Here is a 16,219-nt window from a genome sequence, read left to right on the forward strand (position 1 = left end):
GCACATCGCCAGGCGGGCCTGCACACGTACGCGTCGCCAAGCAGGTCTGCGCAGCCGCGTGGCGCTGGCCATGCCGTTACTGCACATGCAGATAGGAAAATCAATATGTTCTTCTGCGTGGGATGCTTGGCATGGTTAACAACCTTCTCTGCGCATGCGCTGCCTACAACCTCTGTGTGATGCGCGTGTGCGCGACCAAACGTACCGCGACGACACTTCTATCACGGTGTTTCCATACAACGCAAGAGAATTTTCCCATCAAAACTCTGTATGTGCCAGCAAAGACGTTTCACTTAAAAAAAGCACAGGCATACAATTTCTGAACATCAATGCCATGTGAACAATTGTTTTAGTATGTGCATTACGGCAGCGGTGCGCAAACTGGGGGGAATCAGATTTTTTTCGGGGGTGCGGGCGGTTGCTGAGGTCCCGCGCTCTCCCCCCAGGCATTTAAATTAAATGCTGGGGGACCGTGCGAGGCCTCTGCAACCTCTACTTACCGAGGTTCAGCCGGCTCCAGGACGTGTTACCATGGCAACGCGGCGTCAAATGACACCATGGGGTAATGTGACATCTCACGACCCCGCGGTGCGAGAAAACGACGCAGGGCGCACCAAGGAAGAGAGCAGGCACAGGGGGGCGCAGCAAAAAAAAGTTTGCGTGCCCCTACGTTACGGTATGTTTACCAGTGAATGATGGTGAATTTGAATTAAAGAGTATAAGGCGCTGGCAATAGCCGGGTCACACCATATTCACCCTGTCTGACTTCTCTGATCATGGCAAGGTAAAAATAATCCTGTTCATACTGCAGTTTTCTATCTTCTGTAAATATTTCCCAAATAGAGGCTAGAAACATATCAACCTTTTGATAAAACAGATTCCTGACAAAGCCCTTAGCATGTGGATGATGAGTACATTAGGGATAAGAGATAAACAGCAGGGATTATATGCTATAAACTCCTCACAGCTGGGACCACATTACCTGTTGTATGTATTGTATGTTTTGTCCTTTCCTCATTGTACTGTACAGTACTGTGGAATATGATGGTGCCTATGGCAGTGACGGGGGGCAATAAGTGTGGTGGTGGGCTGCTAGCACAGCACACTCAGGTGCACTGCAGCCCAATCTAATCAGCCTCTCTGTCTAATAAAAGGCTGACAAGAACATAACAGGGGCTCACAACTGAAGGGTTGAATGCATGGGGAAACTCTGCTGGGCTGGTTCTATATCTAGAGAGGCTTGAAAGCCACAGAGTAAGGCTCAGACAGAGTATTGAGGCGGGGACATGCCAGGTAGCACTAACTGCATTCTTATTATTAGTTCTGTAAATATGTTTGTGCTGCAATACAGGCTGCTCGGAAGGGTTGCTGATTTTCAGCCTCTGCCTGCGTAGCGTCAGCGTCTACAGCACACCCTGAATCCACATTGTTACAGTGCCAAATACATAAATGACAATAGCAATATAATGTAATTAGATAGGGAATCTACACTATTACCAGAGGAGAGAAACCAAAGGAGCCTGAAGCTGAAATAGAGCATGTTAGTGGGAGTAGATGGATTATATCTAAGGAATTTAGGAAGGTGAAGGAAAGAAAATGGTCAGCTCTTTCCAAACCGCTTTCTCAAACTGCTGAGTGTTGTGGTATTTGAGTACTTGAAATGGGCAGAAGTATAATTGTGACTTTTATTTGATATGAACTAATTTTTGCACAATTGTAGCAGTGGAAACAATGCTGCTGAATGTGGAGTGCATTTGCTAGATTTATTTAACGGACCAGTTTAGAATATCCGGATGGAGACGTACATTGTATGTACTTAGATTCATGGAAGCCTCTGATGCTAAGGTAAACTACCAATTATGGTGACTTTGTTTTTTGGAATTGGTGTTTATCTGCATACAGATGTTGCGGACATTATTACTCCCATTATACAGCGTTCATAGGAGTAATAATGCCTTCCACATCTGTATTTGGGAAAATGCAGTGGTTGATTATTTTCTGCTTGGCTGGGATTGGGGGAAGGAGAGGCTCAATGACACCTGTAAATATTCAGGCATTGGGTCCTACCCCTGCGTTTATAGTGACATTCTCCTTATTTCCTGCAGCCATGCATCTGCCTGTAGTCCTATTCTCCTTGTTTCCTGCAGCCATGCATCTGCCTGTACTACTCCCATTCTCCTTGTTTCCTGCAGTCATGCATCTGCCTGTACTACCCTTATTCTCCTTGTTTCCTGCAGCCATGCATCTGCTTGTACTACTCCCATTCTCCTTGTTTCCAGCAGCCACGCATCTGCCTGTACTACTCCCATTCTCCTTGTTTCCAGCAGTCATGCATCTGCCTGTACTACTCCCATTCTCCTTGTTTCCTGCAGCCATGCATCTGCCTGTACTACTCCTATTCGCCTTATTTCCTGCAGCCACGCATCTGCCTGTACTACTCCCATTCTCCTTGTTTCCTGCAGCCATGCATCTGCCTGTACTCCTATTCTCCTTGTTTCCTGCAGCCATGCATTTGCCTGTACGACTCTTATTCTCCTTGTTTCCTGCAGCCATGCATCTGCCTGTACTCCCATTCTCCTTGTTTCCTGCAGCCATGCATCTGCTTGTACTACTCCTATTCGCCTTGTTTCCTGCAGCCATGCATCTGCTTGTACTACTCCTATTCGCCTTGTTTCCTGCAGCCATGCATCTGCCTGTACTACTCCCATTCTCCTTGTTTACTGCAGTCATACATCTGCCTGTACTACTCCCATTCTCCGTGTTTCCTGCAGCCATGCATCTGCCTGTACTACTCCCATTCTCCGTGTTTCCTGCAGCCATGCATCTGCCTGTACTACTCCTATTCTCCTTGTTTCCTGCATCCATGCATCTGCCTGTACTACCCTTATTCTCCTTGTTTCCTGCAGCCATGCATCTGCCTGTACTACTCCCATTCTCCTTGTTTCCAGCAGTCATGCATCTGCCTGTACTACTCCCATTCTCCTTGTTTCCAGCAGTCATGCATCTGCCTGTACTACTCCCATTCTCCTAGTTTCCTGCAGCCATGCATCTGCCTGTACTACTCCAATTCTCCTTCTAGCCACATACACCTTTCCAGCTTCACAACAGAACTGCAACTACAAATAGAAGGATCAATTTAGTCCAGTGACCATGATCTCCATTTTTTTTAAGCACATGATTAAATGGTAACATGTTTGAGGATGAAATTATATAAATAGCAGGGTAGATGTGAGAAAAGTAGAGAACCATCAAAGACTGGAGTCCGGAGGGGATCCAAATAAACAAAAATCTTTATTGGAGTAAAAAAGCACAGGAAAACACCTCCTACGCATTTCGAACAATAGTTCTTTATCAATCTCCTTGATAAAGAACTATTGTTCGAAACGCGTAGGAGGTGTTTACTCCAATAAAGATTTTTGTTTATTTGGATCCCCTCCTGACTCCAGTCTTTGATGGTGCTCTATCTTTCTCGCATCTACCTTGGATTTACCAGCAGCAGCACGTCATCCAAACAAGGAGGTGTCCGTGAGTTTATTTGCCTTTATGCTATAGTATTGCCCCCAATGAAATTGATTGTGGTGAGTCTCTCACACACTTTCGGTTTTCAGGGATTCATGGCTTTATTCTGCTTTATGGACTAACTCACATTCATGCTATACACCTACCTGTGTTTTGGGATTGATTGATTATTTTACGGCTGGGTATTTGAGCATTCTAACAAACTTCCTTATATAAATAGCAGACTGAAGCCCCATTTATACAAAGCATTAAGTCTTATGTAGCAAACTTAAATCACTTTGTAACAAAACAGCCCTATTTTGGCCTCATTTCAATAGTCATCTGTTGGCAATGCTTAAAGTAGGATTACGCATAATTTGACATATCCCTACATGTATTGATCTGCAGCATTTTGCAACCATTTAAACATTATCATGAGTATTCCTACGTATTCACAACATCATAGTATGCTGTACCGAAGCTCTGCGCAAGCAGGGAGACTATAGAGCCTGTTACAAATGCGTTATTTACATCAGTTATGCACGTATATGATGATTGCAGTACAGTACATGCATCGATTAGTGGAAAAAAGGTAGTGCTTCACTTTAAGTACATTTTCGCTTTACATACATGCTCCGGTCCCATTGCGTACGTTAATGCGGGGTATGTATACATCTCTCCATACTTCTTTGCGTTGTCTGAAGCTTCTGAATTATCTTCGCATTTAGGGTCCAAGTTTCACATCCATACGTGAGCACTGGCAGAATACACTGGGCAAAAACTTTCTTCTTGAGGCCCAGTGGAAGGCTTCCTAGAAATAGTCTTGTTTCTTCCAAAAGCACTACTTTCGATCTTCATTCTCCTATTGATTTCGTTCAAAAGATTCCCATCCATTGTTATTTGCTGGCCAAGGTAGACAGTTTTCGACTTCTAGTTCTATTCCATTTATTTCATTCTTTGCAGACTTGACACGTTTTTGAACATACATTAACTTTGGTCTAGCTGAGAAGCATACAGAGGCCCACATTCTTATTTGCTTCGGTGAGTTCTCCAAATGTAGCTTGAAGCCTTCTGGTCTTGCAGTAAAAATAACAATGTTTTCTGCAAATCATAGATGACTCAAATATTCACTGTTGATTTTGATTCCCTTTCTTCCCAATCTAATGTCTTGAACATTTCAAGCATTGCAGTGAAAAGTTTTGGTGACATAGTGTCTCCCTGCCACACTCCCTTGCTGATCCTTATCTTGCTTGTATCTTCATGTAATCTAATAGTTGATGTGACATTCTCATAAATGTTCTTTATAATATCTTTGTACGCTTGTTAAACATTTTGTTTTCTTAATACATAAATGAAAGCATTAGCGATAATAAAATAAATCTTCTTAATGTTTGCCCCTCTTACAAGGTGTGGGGTCATCACATCCCATGCTGCTTGTTCTACCTCCTCTGGTGTGAAGAACTCTGTAAGCTGCTAATGTTGATGCTCATGAATGTCCAGGTGTACTAGTCTCAGTAGTAATATGCTGAGATGATGTGGTTGTAGTGGCTTAAATATATCAATATGTATGCTGTGCTAGAATGTGGACAATTCCAGAGCAGGGCTTTAAAAGGCAGGAAGTAGGTCCCTGTCTACCTGTTCCAGAACCTGTAGAGACAGGTGAAAAGGCTGTGGGGACTGCCCAGATGGGTATACCTGGGAGCTGTAGAAATCCGCTGCCGTGAACGAGGTGAGCCAGAAGGAAGTCAAGCTGCCCACAGGATGTACCTGGCATAGGAGATGGACTTACCTCAGGAGCCTAAAGTACGGACAATTTAGCCTGCTTTTGTTGCACTGCCTGTGAATCAGCTATCCCTGAGTTTTGTTTAACCGGTCACCTGGGATAGTTAGGGGCAAAATGTGCACTGTGTAGTTAGTGCTCAGAGAGGAGCTAGGCATTTTATTTGATTGTTGATTTTGTTATTATGCCTTTAAGAATAAACCTGCTAAAAGATTCTTATGCTTCCTGCCTTTAATGTGAGAACAAAGATCCTGCAACATGGCTGAGTTGCACAGACTATAATACTAACTCAGTTTTAACAGAGTTGGATAACTCTAGCCCAGTAACTTTCCTTACCAAGTGACATAGGAAAACAAATCAGGGTATTTTTAAGATACTGTATATTATACCAACTTTGTACAAGTACAAATGTACCTCAGTGTCACACAATATGAACGGCCTATGTTTTGACGACAGAATACTAAAGTAATATTTCATATGCAACATGTGACAGATAGCAAATTAGCTAAAAACCTGCTGGATGTCTGAATTTTTTCTTATTTTAATTAGCCTCTCCTCCCTAATTGTGATTTGTGTCTGCATTCACCACTTATGGTATATTGGAAATCTAGAATTAATATAGACACGTGGATAGTGACCAGAAGGTCACAGAAGTCACTAGTAGAATGTACTCAATAGTCAACAGACAAGGGGAAATATAACTAAAGGGATATGAACATCCCCACGATGGCTGAGTATATAGTAAGCTCTGTTAATGTATAAAGAGTGATGAATAAGCCAATCGGTAGCACACCATATGTCAAAAATGAAAATAATAAAGTTTTATTAATAAACAAGATCAACAAAAAACGTGAATAAATGTACAGTGCAGGAAAACTTAAAATCCATGGAGAAGAGACGGACGAGCAATTTGTCTTGTAGGTATGCCTAAAAGCAAAATAAAATCTACCTAACTAGGTATAATACCCTTACAATAATGTTTGAATGGGAATAGTGGTGATACACAGATGTTAAACCTGGACAGATAGGTATCTCAGACAGCTGATAACATATTCAAGACTTGCTATATATGTCTGTAGGAGTCAATTAAATCATGGATATTGGATGAGTTTCCTAAATGGTAACATATAGTTGTTAACCCTATGTTAATACACATATAAAAATATATCACAATATTAAAGTCAATGCAGTTGTAGTGGTGAACAGCAGCAATGGAGCAAAGGAGCACAACAGCAAAAAAATGGATGGCAACTCCAGAATAAAATTAAGGTATTTAATTCATCAGCTTCTGCTCACAGAAAAAGAAAGCCACAAACGCACCAACGCGTTTCGTCCTGTGGAACTTTGTCAAGGACCTTGTAAGATACCTTACTGCCCTATTCAAGTGAATGGTCCCTAAAGAGCCATATTTACTATGCAGTTACTCCATAAGACACCTTCCATGCTGGAAGGCACATTATGAGGGGCCATGCTAGGACATGTCTATGGAGTAGCACATGTATTACCATATTAGTGCGTTGTCATCATTAGGGGTAATGTTACTTCTGATTACTAATGAAACCCTTGGGTAGACAGCACACTAAAAACATATTAATTGAAATGTGTTAGCTGATTTTTACTATCCTACTATCTGCTGTTTGATGTGGATAATGCTACATTAACTATATAGAAATTAGCCTACAAAACTAGTGTTTAGTCTCCATACAATAATTCAAAATACTACTCATAAGAGAGCAAGCTTGTGAAAATTACCTATCCAATTTTTTTTTTTTTATAAAGTAGTACCTGTCAAAGAATTATACTAGTATTATGCTCTGTTACTCTTTACTATAATGCATTGAGTGCATTCCACAAATTGTTTCAGAGGCAAACTAATTAACCAATTTCTGCAAACCACATAAAGGAAACAGTGTATCAGCTAATAAAGATTACTTTTTTTAATGAGGAAAAAAAAAGTATGTTTATAAGGAACACAAACAAACCTGCAATCAATAACTAATCCAAGGAACATTTAAAGGTCTTCCTTATTCTCATGTACACCAACAAAGCAGATAAAGAAATACTTTGAAAAGTCAATAAGCATGGGAATAAAATCTAAATGAGATACACTAAAATGTTACAAAAGTTCAGTAACAAATCTGTCACATTTCAATTTGAAAAGGTTAGGTATTTTATTTAGTCTTCACCACACTTAGAACATCAAAGTCTGAGCTGTTATATTAACTGCATTGACTCGCCCTTGAAATGCATTGCATGCCCTGTTGTAATAAAAATGTTACAATAAAAAATTAAATAAAGATATATATATTTATATACACATACAGTACACACTCACAATAAAGGTCCAAATAGCCTTCAGAGCATCCAGAACCATACTCTTGATAAACCTTGTTTGAACATTCCCAAGAGTTTAAATGGTTTTCCAATTTTCTTAATTGGTAATGCAAGGTCTGCTGAGCACAGCGGGGATCAGAGACGCATCTCTGATTCCTAGTGTGCTAAATAAACCCTAGTTGTTAAAAGCAGAAAAGTATTTTGGCCGTAGGAGATGAGAAAAAGTACTGTAAAAGGAATTTTTACTGGTGCCGTTTTAGCGATAACCCATTTCCTTGCAGACACTCTGTGCAGTGAGTTTCGTACCTAAATCCTGCAGCAGCCTGGCATTATGGAAACAATCTAGCATTTTTAACACAGTGTTTCATTTTGCATATAAGTAAGATCTGAACATACATTTAAAAAAAATATAAAATAATATACAGAGAAGACAGAAGACTTCATCCTTATAACCAACACCGATTCCCTCATTCGGCTAGTCTCTAGGCCGAGTCCATAGACGGACAGGCCGTGCTGAGGCATGTGGACGCTCCGCGCTGAGTCCCTGCATCCTCAATGAGGATGCCTTGAGAGGGGGCTCACGCGAGCGTCCGCAGGCGTGCTGACGAGTTGGAGGTTTCAGCCGAGCGCCAAGCTGTTATTCAGCGCGCTGTCGGCTGAAAACCTCCAATCACAGCACAGCAGCGTCAATGTCACGGCGCCGTGACGTTGGCGCCGTGACATTGACGTCAGTGCGTCGCGGGCAATTGGCCCAGCGACGTCACTGCCCCGCCTCGAACCACCTCCCCCGGCTCCCTTCGCGCACGCTGGCTGAAGCAGGCGAGCCTCAGCGTGAGCGCGCCTCCGCTCTCCCCACCCCTCTATGGCCCGGGCCTAAGCATCAGTCAGTGTATAACCGTGTCACTACAGCTAAGTATGAAGTGGACTGTTCTATGTAATGTAGCCGATCAGGAGGAGCTTGAAGTGGGGCCAAGCAGAAGAGGCAGCAGCATAGGCAGGAGAACGGCGAGGCTGTATGCCTGTTCTGGGGTGTGTGTATCTGTGTATTTGTTCTGCCTTGGTGTGTGTATGTGTTTTCTGTGGCTATACTGTGGGGGTGAAGGAGGGAGAGTGAAAGAATGACTGACAGGGAGGGGAGAGAGAATTACAGGGATGTGGAGGGGAGAGAATGACTGGGGGGGAGAGACAATAACAGGGGGGAGAGAGAATGGCAGGGAGGGGTGAGGTGCAGAATGACAAGGAGAAGATGACAGGGAGGGGGAGAGAGATTGCCAGGTGGGAGAGAGAATAACAGTGAGGGTGGGGAGAGATAATGATGGGGGAGTCTATGACAGGGAGGGGGAGGAGTGACATGGAGACGAAGAAGAGAATGAGAGGCGGGGGAGAGAGAATGACAGGGATGGGTGGGGGAAGAGAATGGAAGGGAGTGTGGTGGAGAGAGTGACAAAGAAGGGGAGAGAGAATGACAGGGAGGTGGGAGAGGGGGAGGGAGAATGATGGGGGAGAGAGAATAACAGGTGGGGGCAGAGAATGACAGGAAGGGGGGAGAATTACTGGGAGGTGTGGAGAAAATGACAGGGAGGGGAGGGGGGAGAGTGACAGAGGGGAATGGGGAGAGAATGACAGGTAGAAGAGGGGGGGGAAGAGTATGACAAGGGAGGGGGAGAGAATGAGAGGCATGGGGAGAGTGAGAATGAGAGTAGGAGGGAGGGTGAGAAAAAAAGGGAGGGCGTATGAGGGAGAGAGGGGGGAGTGTGTATGATATTGGAAAAATATCAATTGGGTTTAACATTTGTAATGTTTCAGTTAGATAGACATAAAAAAGTGAAAGTTAATGTGGAGGGGGGGGGGAGGGGGGAGGGGGGGAGGGGGCACAAGGCTGAAAGTTCCCCTAGGGCACCAAATACCCTTGCACCGGCCCTGCACTGTACTACAGACCGTATAGAAGCAGGACTTAGAAACTGTCTGCTAGAATTGCTCACTTTCAAAAAATTTATTAAAGGTACTATCTACAGACACAGGGGACAGTGATGGGGTCTAATATAACCCCATTGTATGCCAATCTATACATGAAAATTTTTCAACACGTATAGCAGAGCTTTCCCCCCCCCCCCCCCCCAACAATATATAGTGACTTAGTTTTGCTACAGTATATTGACCATATTTTTGCAAAATACGGCGTGGGAGCCAAGAAGAATTTACACAATTGTTAAATGAATTAACTATTGTCATGGTATTATTAAATCCCCTACAGAAAACCCGCTGTACCTCTGTTTCATGAATCAATAAATGTATATACTTTTTTAGAGTCACCCTCTCTACCTTGATTTTTTCTGGTGGTGAGACGCAATTACCTATTTAACTACAGAAACCAAACAGAACACAGCCTATTTAGTTTCTGAATGTCATGGTAGGGATACAAGGTGATAAGATTTGCTCAGACATATACTGTAAAAATACAGATAGAAATTCACTCCATAGTGGCATCCAGCTTAAATCCTGAAAAACACAAGGCGGCACTGCCATACAGTCAATTGTTGATGGAGTGCAGAATATTCTGCATTAAGGGATTAGTAGAAAAAAGAACAGAAGAAATTATACAAAAATATGTTGATAAGAGGGTATATATGATAATCTACAGAGAATTAAGGCAATAGCTACATTACAAAAGCCGGGAGAACTACTGTACGAAAACCGAAACCATAGTATATATTAAAAGTAACAATGGTGTCTACGTACCCCACACAGTCACGGAAAAATGTCAACCCTCATCAGAAAACATATTCTGCAAAGTGACGTGAGATTAGTGGAACAATTCAAGCATCCACCATTGATATCTTTAGGCGATCAAGAAACATTAAAGACATATTGGTAATATACAGATTTACCTTCACCTCCGCAACATACAGAGACACCTGTGCACAAAAAAGCACACCTGAGATACCTTGCATATATACTAATTGGAGCCATTTGCATATATCCTATTAACATATTTCGCAAGTATCTCGTGTGCTCCTTTTTGTGCACGTGTCTCTCCACATTTTGTTTGAATGTGGATTTGTGGGGATATTATATATATATATATATATATAGATATATATATAGATATAGATATATAGATATAAAATCACTTGGGACTCTAAGAACATGCTCCAAGATTGCCTTGACCCTGTATACCAGATCTCTTTTTTCTCTACCCTCCTCAAAACCCATATTTCACGGTCTAGAACATCTGAGCAAATCGAATGTCAGAGCGAATTTATGTACACCATTCCCACATTTAAATATTCATCCAAATGTTGTAAAAAATTAGCGAACTGAATTCTGACACATTGGCCCACCTCTAGTACAATGCAAATGGGTAATTAAAAGCAATTAATTTACCCAACCCCTTAAAACATACGGTATGTCTTAATTGAATCTGATGATGTTGTCTACATTTTAAAATACCAATGTGGCATGATATACGTAGGTGAAACGACAAGAGATTTGGCTAGAAGGATAGGTGGTAAGGTTTCCATTCATTTCTATATAAACTATAACATTCTCCTCCTTTCTTTTAACTCTCTACACGCCACTGCAGCTCCATATATCTCAACTCACACTACAGCCCTCCCCATCTTAAACTTTTATTTTTACTAATCTGTCTCCACCTATGAAAAGCATTTCCACTCAATATATGTTAAGCACTTTCACTTTCCATAGCTGAAAATCCCCCTTAAAAGAAGAATCTCATTAAATGTTCTGCGCCTCTACTACAAACTCCAGATGACCTTGACCTCCCTGACTGCACTTTTAATAATGCACTCCTACTGTGTCTGTAAGCCTCTCAAAACACCACTTAGATGGTAAGCTCTTCGCGGCATGGTCTCCTATTGACTTATGTTGTCGTTTACCGTTGTACTTATTCACATGGTTTGTTATTCATTTACCTTGTATTATAACTTATTTGAAATAAATCTGAACTTTCTTCAATGTGACGACATTTCAGAGACTGTCAGCATTTTGTTAGCCAGTTAGGATACCAGGCTAGAAAATAAAATTCAGGACCAGGGAGAGGAAAAACTGGTACCATTCTCTTGAAGAGGAGTTAATGGTTGTGGATCAATCAATTAGACAGCATGATTTCATGATGATAGAGCTTTTTCCTGTTTTCTACAGTCCCTGAATATCATGTTATTCACCTACAGATGTAGCCAGACTTACCGCCCTTGGTGCCACGTTTCGCACTGCTGCTGTGCGGCTACCGTTCTCGCGGCCCCGAGGTCAGTAGGTTTACCAGGAGGATTAACTATGCAGGGTTCCATGCTTCTGAATGGGACCCCACAGCATCAATCCCCCCTGGGCCATCTGCAGGGAGAGAAATGCCAATACTCGCCTATCAGATGAGCAGACTCTCTGCATCTCTCGGTCTGGATCCATGTCCCCGGTAAGCAGGGCTATAGTTTCTTCCCCCTTGATGATGTAGATGCCGTTATATGGGGCACTACATCATGAGGGAAAGCTTATATAGCAGTGTTACTCCAGAAGCTACAGTAGTGTAAGCGCCGCTGCAGCCGCCGCCGGATCCCGCCCGGCTGACGCGTCACACGTCAGAGCCACTCACCTGCGCACTGCCAAGCCGGTGCGCGCACGCTCTAAAGTTTGCCATCGGCGCCTCCCACAGGGAGGAATCTCAACCGCGCGCCTGCGTGACATCAGCGCCCCGCGCATTGCGTACGCGCGCTGGTCGCCCGGCACCCAATCAAGGGAGAGTCCAGGAATGCCTCACCTGAATACTGTTTCAGCCACTTACCTTCCTGGTGCTATTGGAGGATCAGATCACACCCCTGCAAGGTAATTGGATCCTTCTCCCCATATCTACCTACTCCTGTCTGTTCTCCCCTGCTGAGCATAAACTCCTGTTTATGCATTGTGCTCACTGCTGCTGTTTCGTTGTGCCTTGTACCCTGCTTGCCTTGACCTGTCTGTTCTCTCCAGTCCTGACCTTTGGCTGTTCTATGGATTCCCACACTCTCCAACGCTTGACCCCGGCTTCGTCCCTTGACCATTCTACCTTTGCAAACCCTGGACCCTAGCTTACGGATATCTACCATCCTCCACTCTCCAACACGGCAAGTACCCTGATTACCCTGACCTCTCCAACCCTACTACGCTATACGACTTGGACTACGCATTCCGGACCGGACTGCGTGGTTGTGGGTCGGTGTCTTTCCATCCCCACCTCAGCACCGCGGTCTTCAGTCCTGTTTGTGGTGAGCGCAGCGTGACAAGTAGCTTTCGTGTGAGAAGACACCTTTATGTGTAGAGTGACCACTGGAATCCATTGAGGATGAAGACATGGCTTTTCCATGACTGAGCATAACATTATGGGCACAGGCATACAGGATAAAATGTTGGCAAGACATTCCAAAATACTGGGAACAGCACATGCCTGGGACTGTTTGGGCAGCTAATAGTTAATTCCTGCCTAGAGCAGACAGGAGTGCTAATGAGCCACCAGGGCAGAAGCCTTTAAAAACGGGCAACTTGCAAAATTCAGTGTTGCTGTTCTGGACTAAAGAAGGCATGCAGGCTCTGAGGACTATTTGCCCTGCTATATTGTGGCCGCTGAACTTTGCCTAAGATCTGTTGCCCAGTTATTCTTTGTACTGTTGAACTTTGGCTGAGAAAAGCTATATTCTGTACTGCTGTACTTTGGCTGAGAAAAAGCTATGTTTTTTTGTTGCTGAACTTTGGCTAAATAAAAGCCTACCTTTATTTATTCAAACTACAGTACAAGTCTCCTGTCATTACCTCTGCTGAAAACAGCACCTACCTACATTACTACGGCCATTGTTAATTTTTACGGGACTACAACAACCTATTATGTGGTCCTCAGCAGCCTGCCCTTTCCGGCGCTTTGACTTTTATTACAGAATTTCAACAAATTGTAAAATAAAAATAAAAAATTAAGTTTTTACTCAGTTCTGACGAGAAATGTATCTTTAAATTTTGTCTTGAACAAAAATAGTGAGTCTACTTAAAGGTGCGGTGCCGCCAAAGTTTTTTTTTTTTTTTTTTACGTGCTGTCGATAGCATCCACGACTGGGAGAACAATATGAAGGCTTAAATCTCACCTGGCACAGGAGCCGATAAGAAGCCACAATATTATCCGTAACAGCTTCCTATTGGCCTGTGTAGTGTGTGGGATTTTAACCTCTATGAAGCACCAGCAGCACCTACAGAGGTAAGTATCTCACAGAGCAAGGGGTCCCCGGAGCTTAAATTAATGTGGTGCAGCTCCAGAGACCCCTGCTCCCCAACCTTGGAAGGGGGGGGATGAATATAAACATGAAATGCTGCTTTAAATAGGAATTACACGCTATTTATTGTAAATACTATGTCATAGGTACTACTGTATGTGCACAGATTTAGCAAGTTGTACAGTCCCCAGAGTTGCGGACAAAAAAAGCAAACGTCTGTGGCGCTGGTGTCTGCTGTGAGCGCTTTGCATGGGTTCATGCTTCTGAATGGGACCCCCTGCAGCGTTAAACCATCCCCGGGCCTTGGCAATGAAACGGTAAGCTTTGCTACATCTGTAGTACAAACAGAAAAGGGGTCACATTTCTTCTTTTTTTTTTTTTAAAGTGCTTGTCAAATTGAGAATCCCTGTCATTTATAGCTATTTCTGTAGTGTTTATCTTAAATAAAACCCTACAGAGCCCTCTCGTGCTGAATGTTGATATCTGTATTTTTTTTAACAACCAGGGAACGAACTCTATAACATCTAAAAATATCACTAAAACACCCATATTTACCAAAAATCGTTTTTCCATGAAAGAATAATAACTGCACTTTCCAGTGTCTGTGGGGGATATGTATTGTATTGTATGTCTTTATTTATATAGCGCCATTAATGTACATAGCGCTTCACAGCAGTAATACAAAATGTAAGTAAGTAAGTAGCAAAATGGTGCAATTTGCACCAAAACATGGAGCAGTTCCAACAGTTTGCAACAGTGGCATATACATGAAGTTTGTTAATCTTGCTACTTACATTTGGCGCAGAGCTCTTAGGAGCAGAGATTATTACTATGTAAAACTGGGAGTATGGCACAAACAGAGAGCAAAACTGCACCAGTTATAGGTGCAGCTTTTGATGCATCTTATAATATTGCTCTGACAAACTCCTCTCCAACTCCTGCTACTATCACTTCCCAAAATGCTCACTGGTGTAAGTGGACCAAATTGGGACAAGAAATGGAGCAAAGCACCTTGATGCATGGACGCAGTGTCAAACAGAATTAAAGTGAAGCAATTTGCACCTGTCTTTAGACCAGTGCTTCCATTTGAACACTTGCGATGTGTGTTTTGCTGATACATGTTTTTCGCTTTTGAAAGCCAATATGATAACTGATAATCAGTGACAGTAGATATAACTACTCCAGGAGCAATAACAAATAGTTCAGGTTTTGCAGAAGCTTGGTTGTAAATTAGGAGAAAACTTCTTAGCTAAAGGAGAGTCACTTACGTTCTGTTAAATGTTGGGGAACTAGAGTATGGGCCTATATTTACTATGCAGTGCTAAGCATAAGACACTTTCTGCCACCAGAAGACATCTTATGGCTTCCTCAAGTCAATGGGTTGTAAGGTGTCTTCTGGCACAGGAAAGTTTTTTTATACAAAGCACTGCATAGTAAATAAATGTAGACAGATTGCTAGGAGGGGCTGGGAAAGACCCAGCGATCTTGGTAGACATTGGCAACGATGACAAAGTTAAAAAAAAAAAAAGATGGAGGGTCCTCACGAATGATTTCAGGGATTTAGGCCACAAGTTTAAGGACATCCAAGGTTGTATTTTCAGAAATAATACTAAGTGCCATGTGCTTCCCCAGGGAGACAAGTGGAATTTAGGGAAGTTAATGCATGGCTAAGAAAGTGGTGTAGGAAGGAGGGGTTAGGGTTTTTAGAGCACTGGGAGTCCTTCTCTGAGAGTACTGTCTTTATAGTAGGGATGGATTACACCTCAACGTAGAGGGATCTTTTGTGCTAGGGGGGGAGGATGTTAAAAAGAATGAAGGAGATTTAAACTAGGAAGAAGGTGGAAGGGACAAGCAAGAGATAAAAGACTAAACAGAATCAATAGGAATGGGGAAATGCTAATGAAAGAAGCCTGGCAGATAAAATGGGTGAGCTTGAATTAATAGCTACAAGTGAGGAGTATGATATAATAGGCATTACTGAAACATAGTGGGATGAAACTCATGACTGGGCAGTCAATTTAGAGGGTTATTCCCTTTTTTCAGAGGGATTGAGGAAATAGAAAAAGTGGTTAAGTATGTTTATATGTTAAACTGGATTTAAAACCTTTTATAAGGAAATACGTTCATGCTTGTTCAATAAAATCTTTGCATGTGCAGTTTCTTTTGATTCTGCAAAATTGTCCGTAGGGGATATTCATTTTCCACTTAGGGTGGTGACCGTTCCAATTTAAAATATAATTATTGCTGTCTCCAGCTTTGTAAAAAGTCCTGGTATTGATTACATCATTATCTATATAAATAAAAAGATCTAAAAATTCGATATGTTTCTTGATATAATTAAAAATAGATTTTAGATTAAGGC

The 16,219-nt window shown here is 42.3% G+C and overlaps 1 protein-coding gene across 9 annotated transcripts in view; it reads right to left on the reverse strand.

Moving 5' to 3' along the window:
• Positions 1 to 16,219, reverse strand: part of ABLIM2 (actin binding LIM protein family member 2) — a 248,534-nt gene that overhangs the window by 5,607 nt on the left and 226,708 nt on the right. The window lies entirely within an intron of this gene.

Source organism: Ascaphus truei, chromosome 1, assembly GCF_040206685.1.
Source record: "Ascaphus truei isolate aAscTru1 chromosome 1, aAscTru1.hap1, whole genome shotgun sequence".
Taxonomy (NCBI): Eukaryota; Metazoa; Chordata; class Amphibia; order Anura; family Ascaphidae; genus Ascaphus; species Ascaphus truei.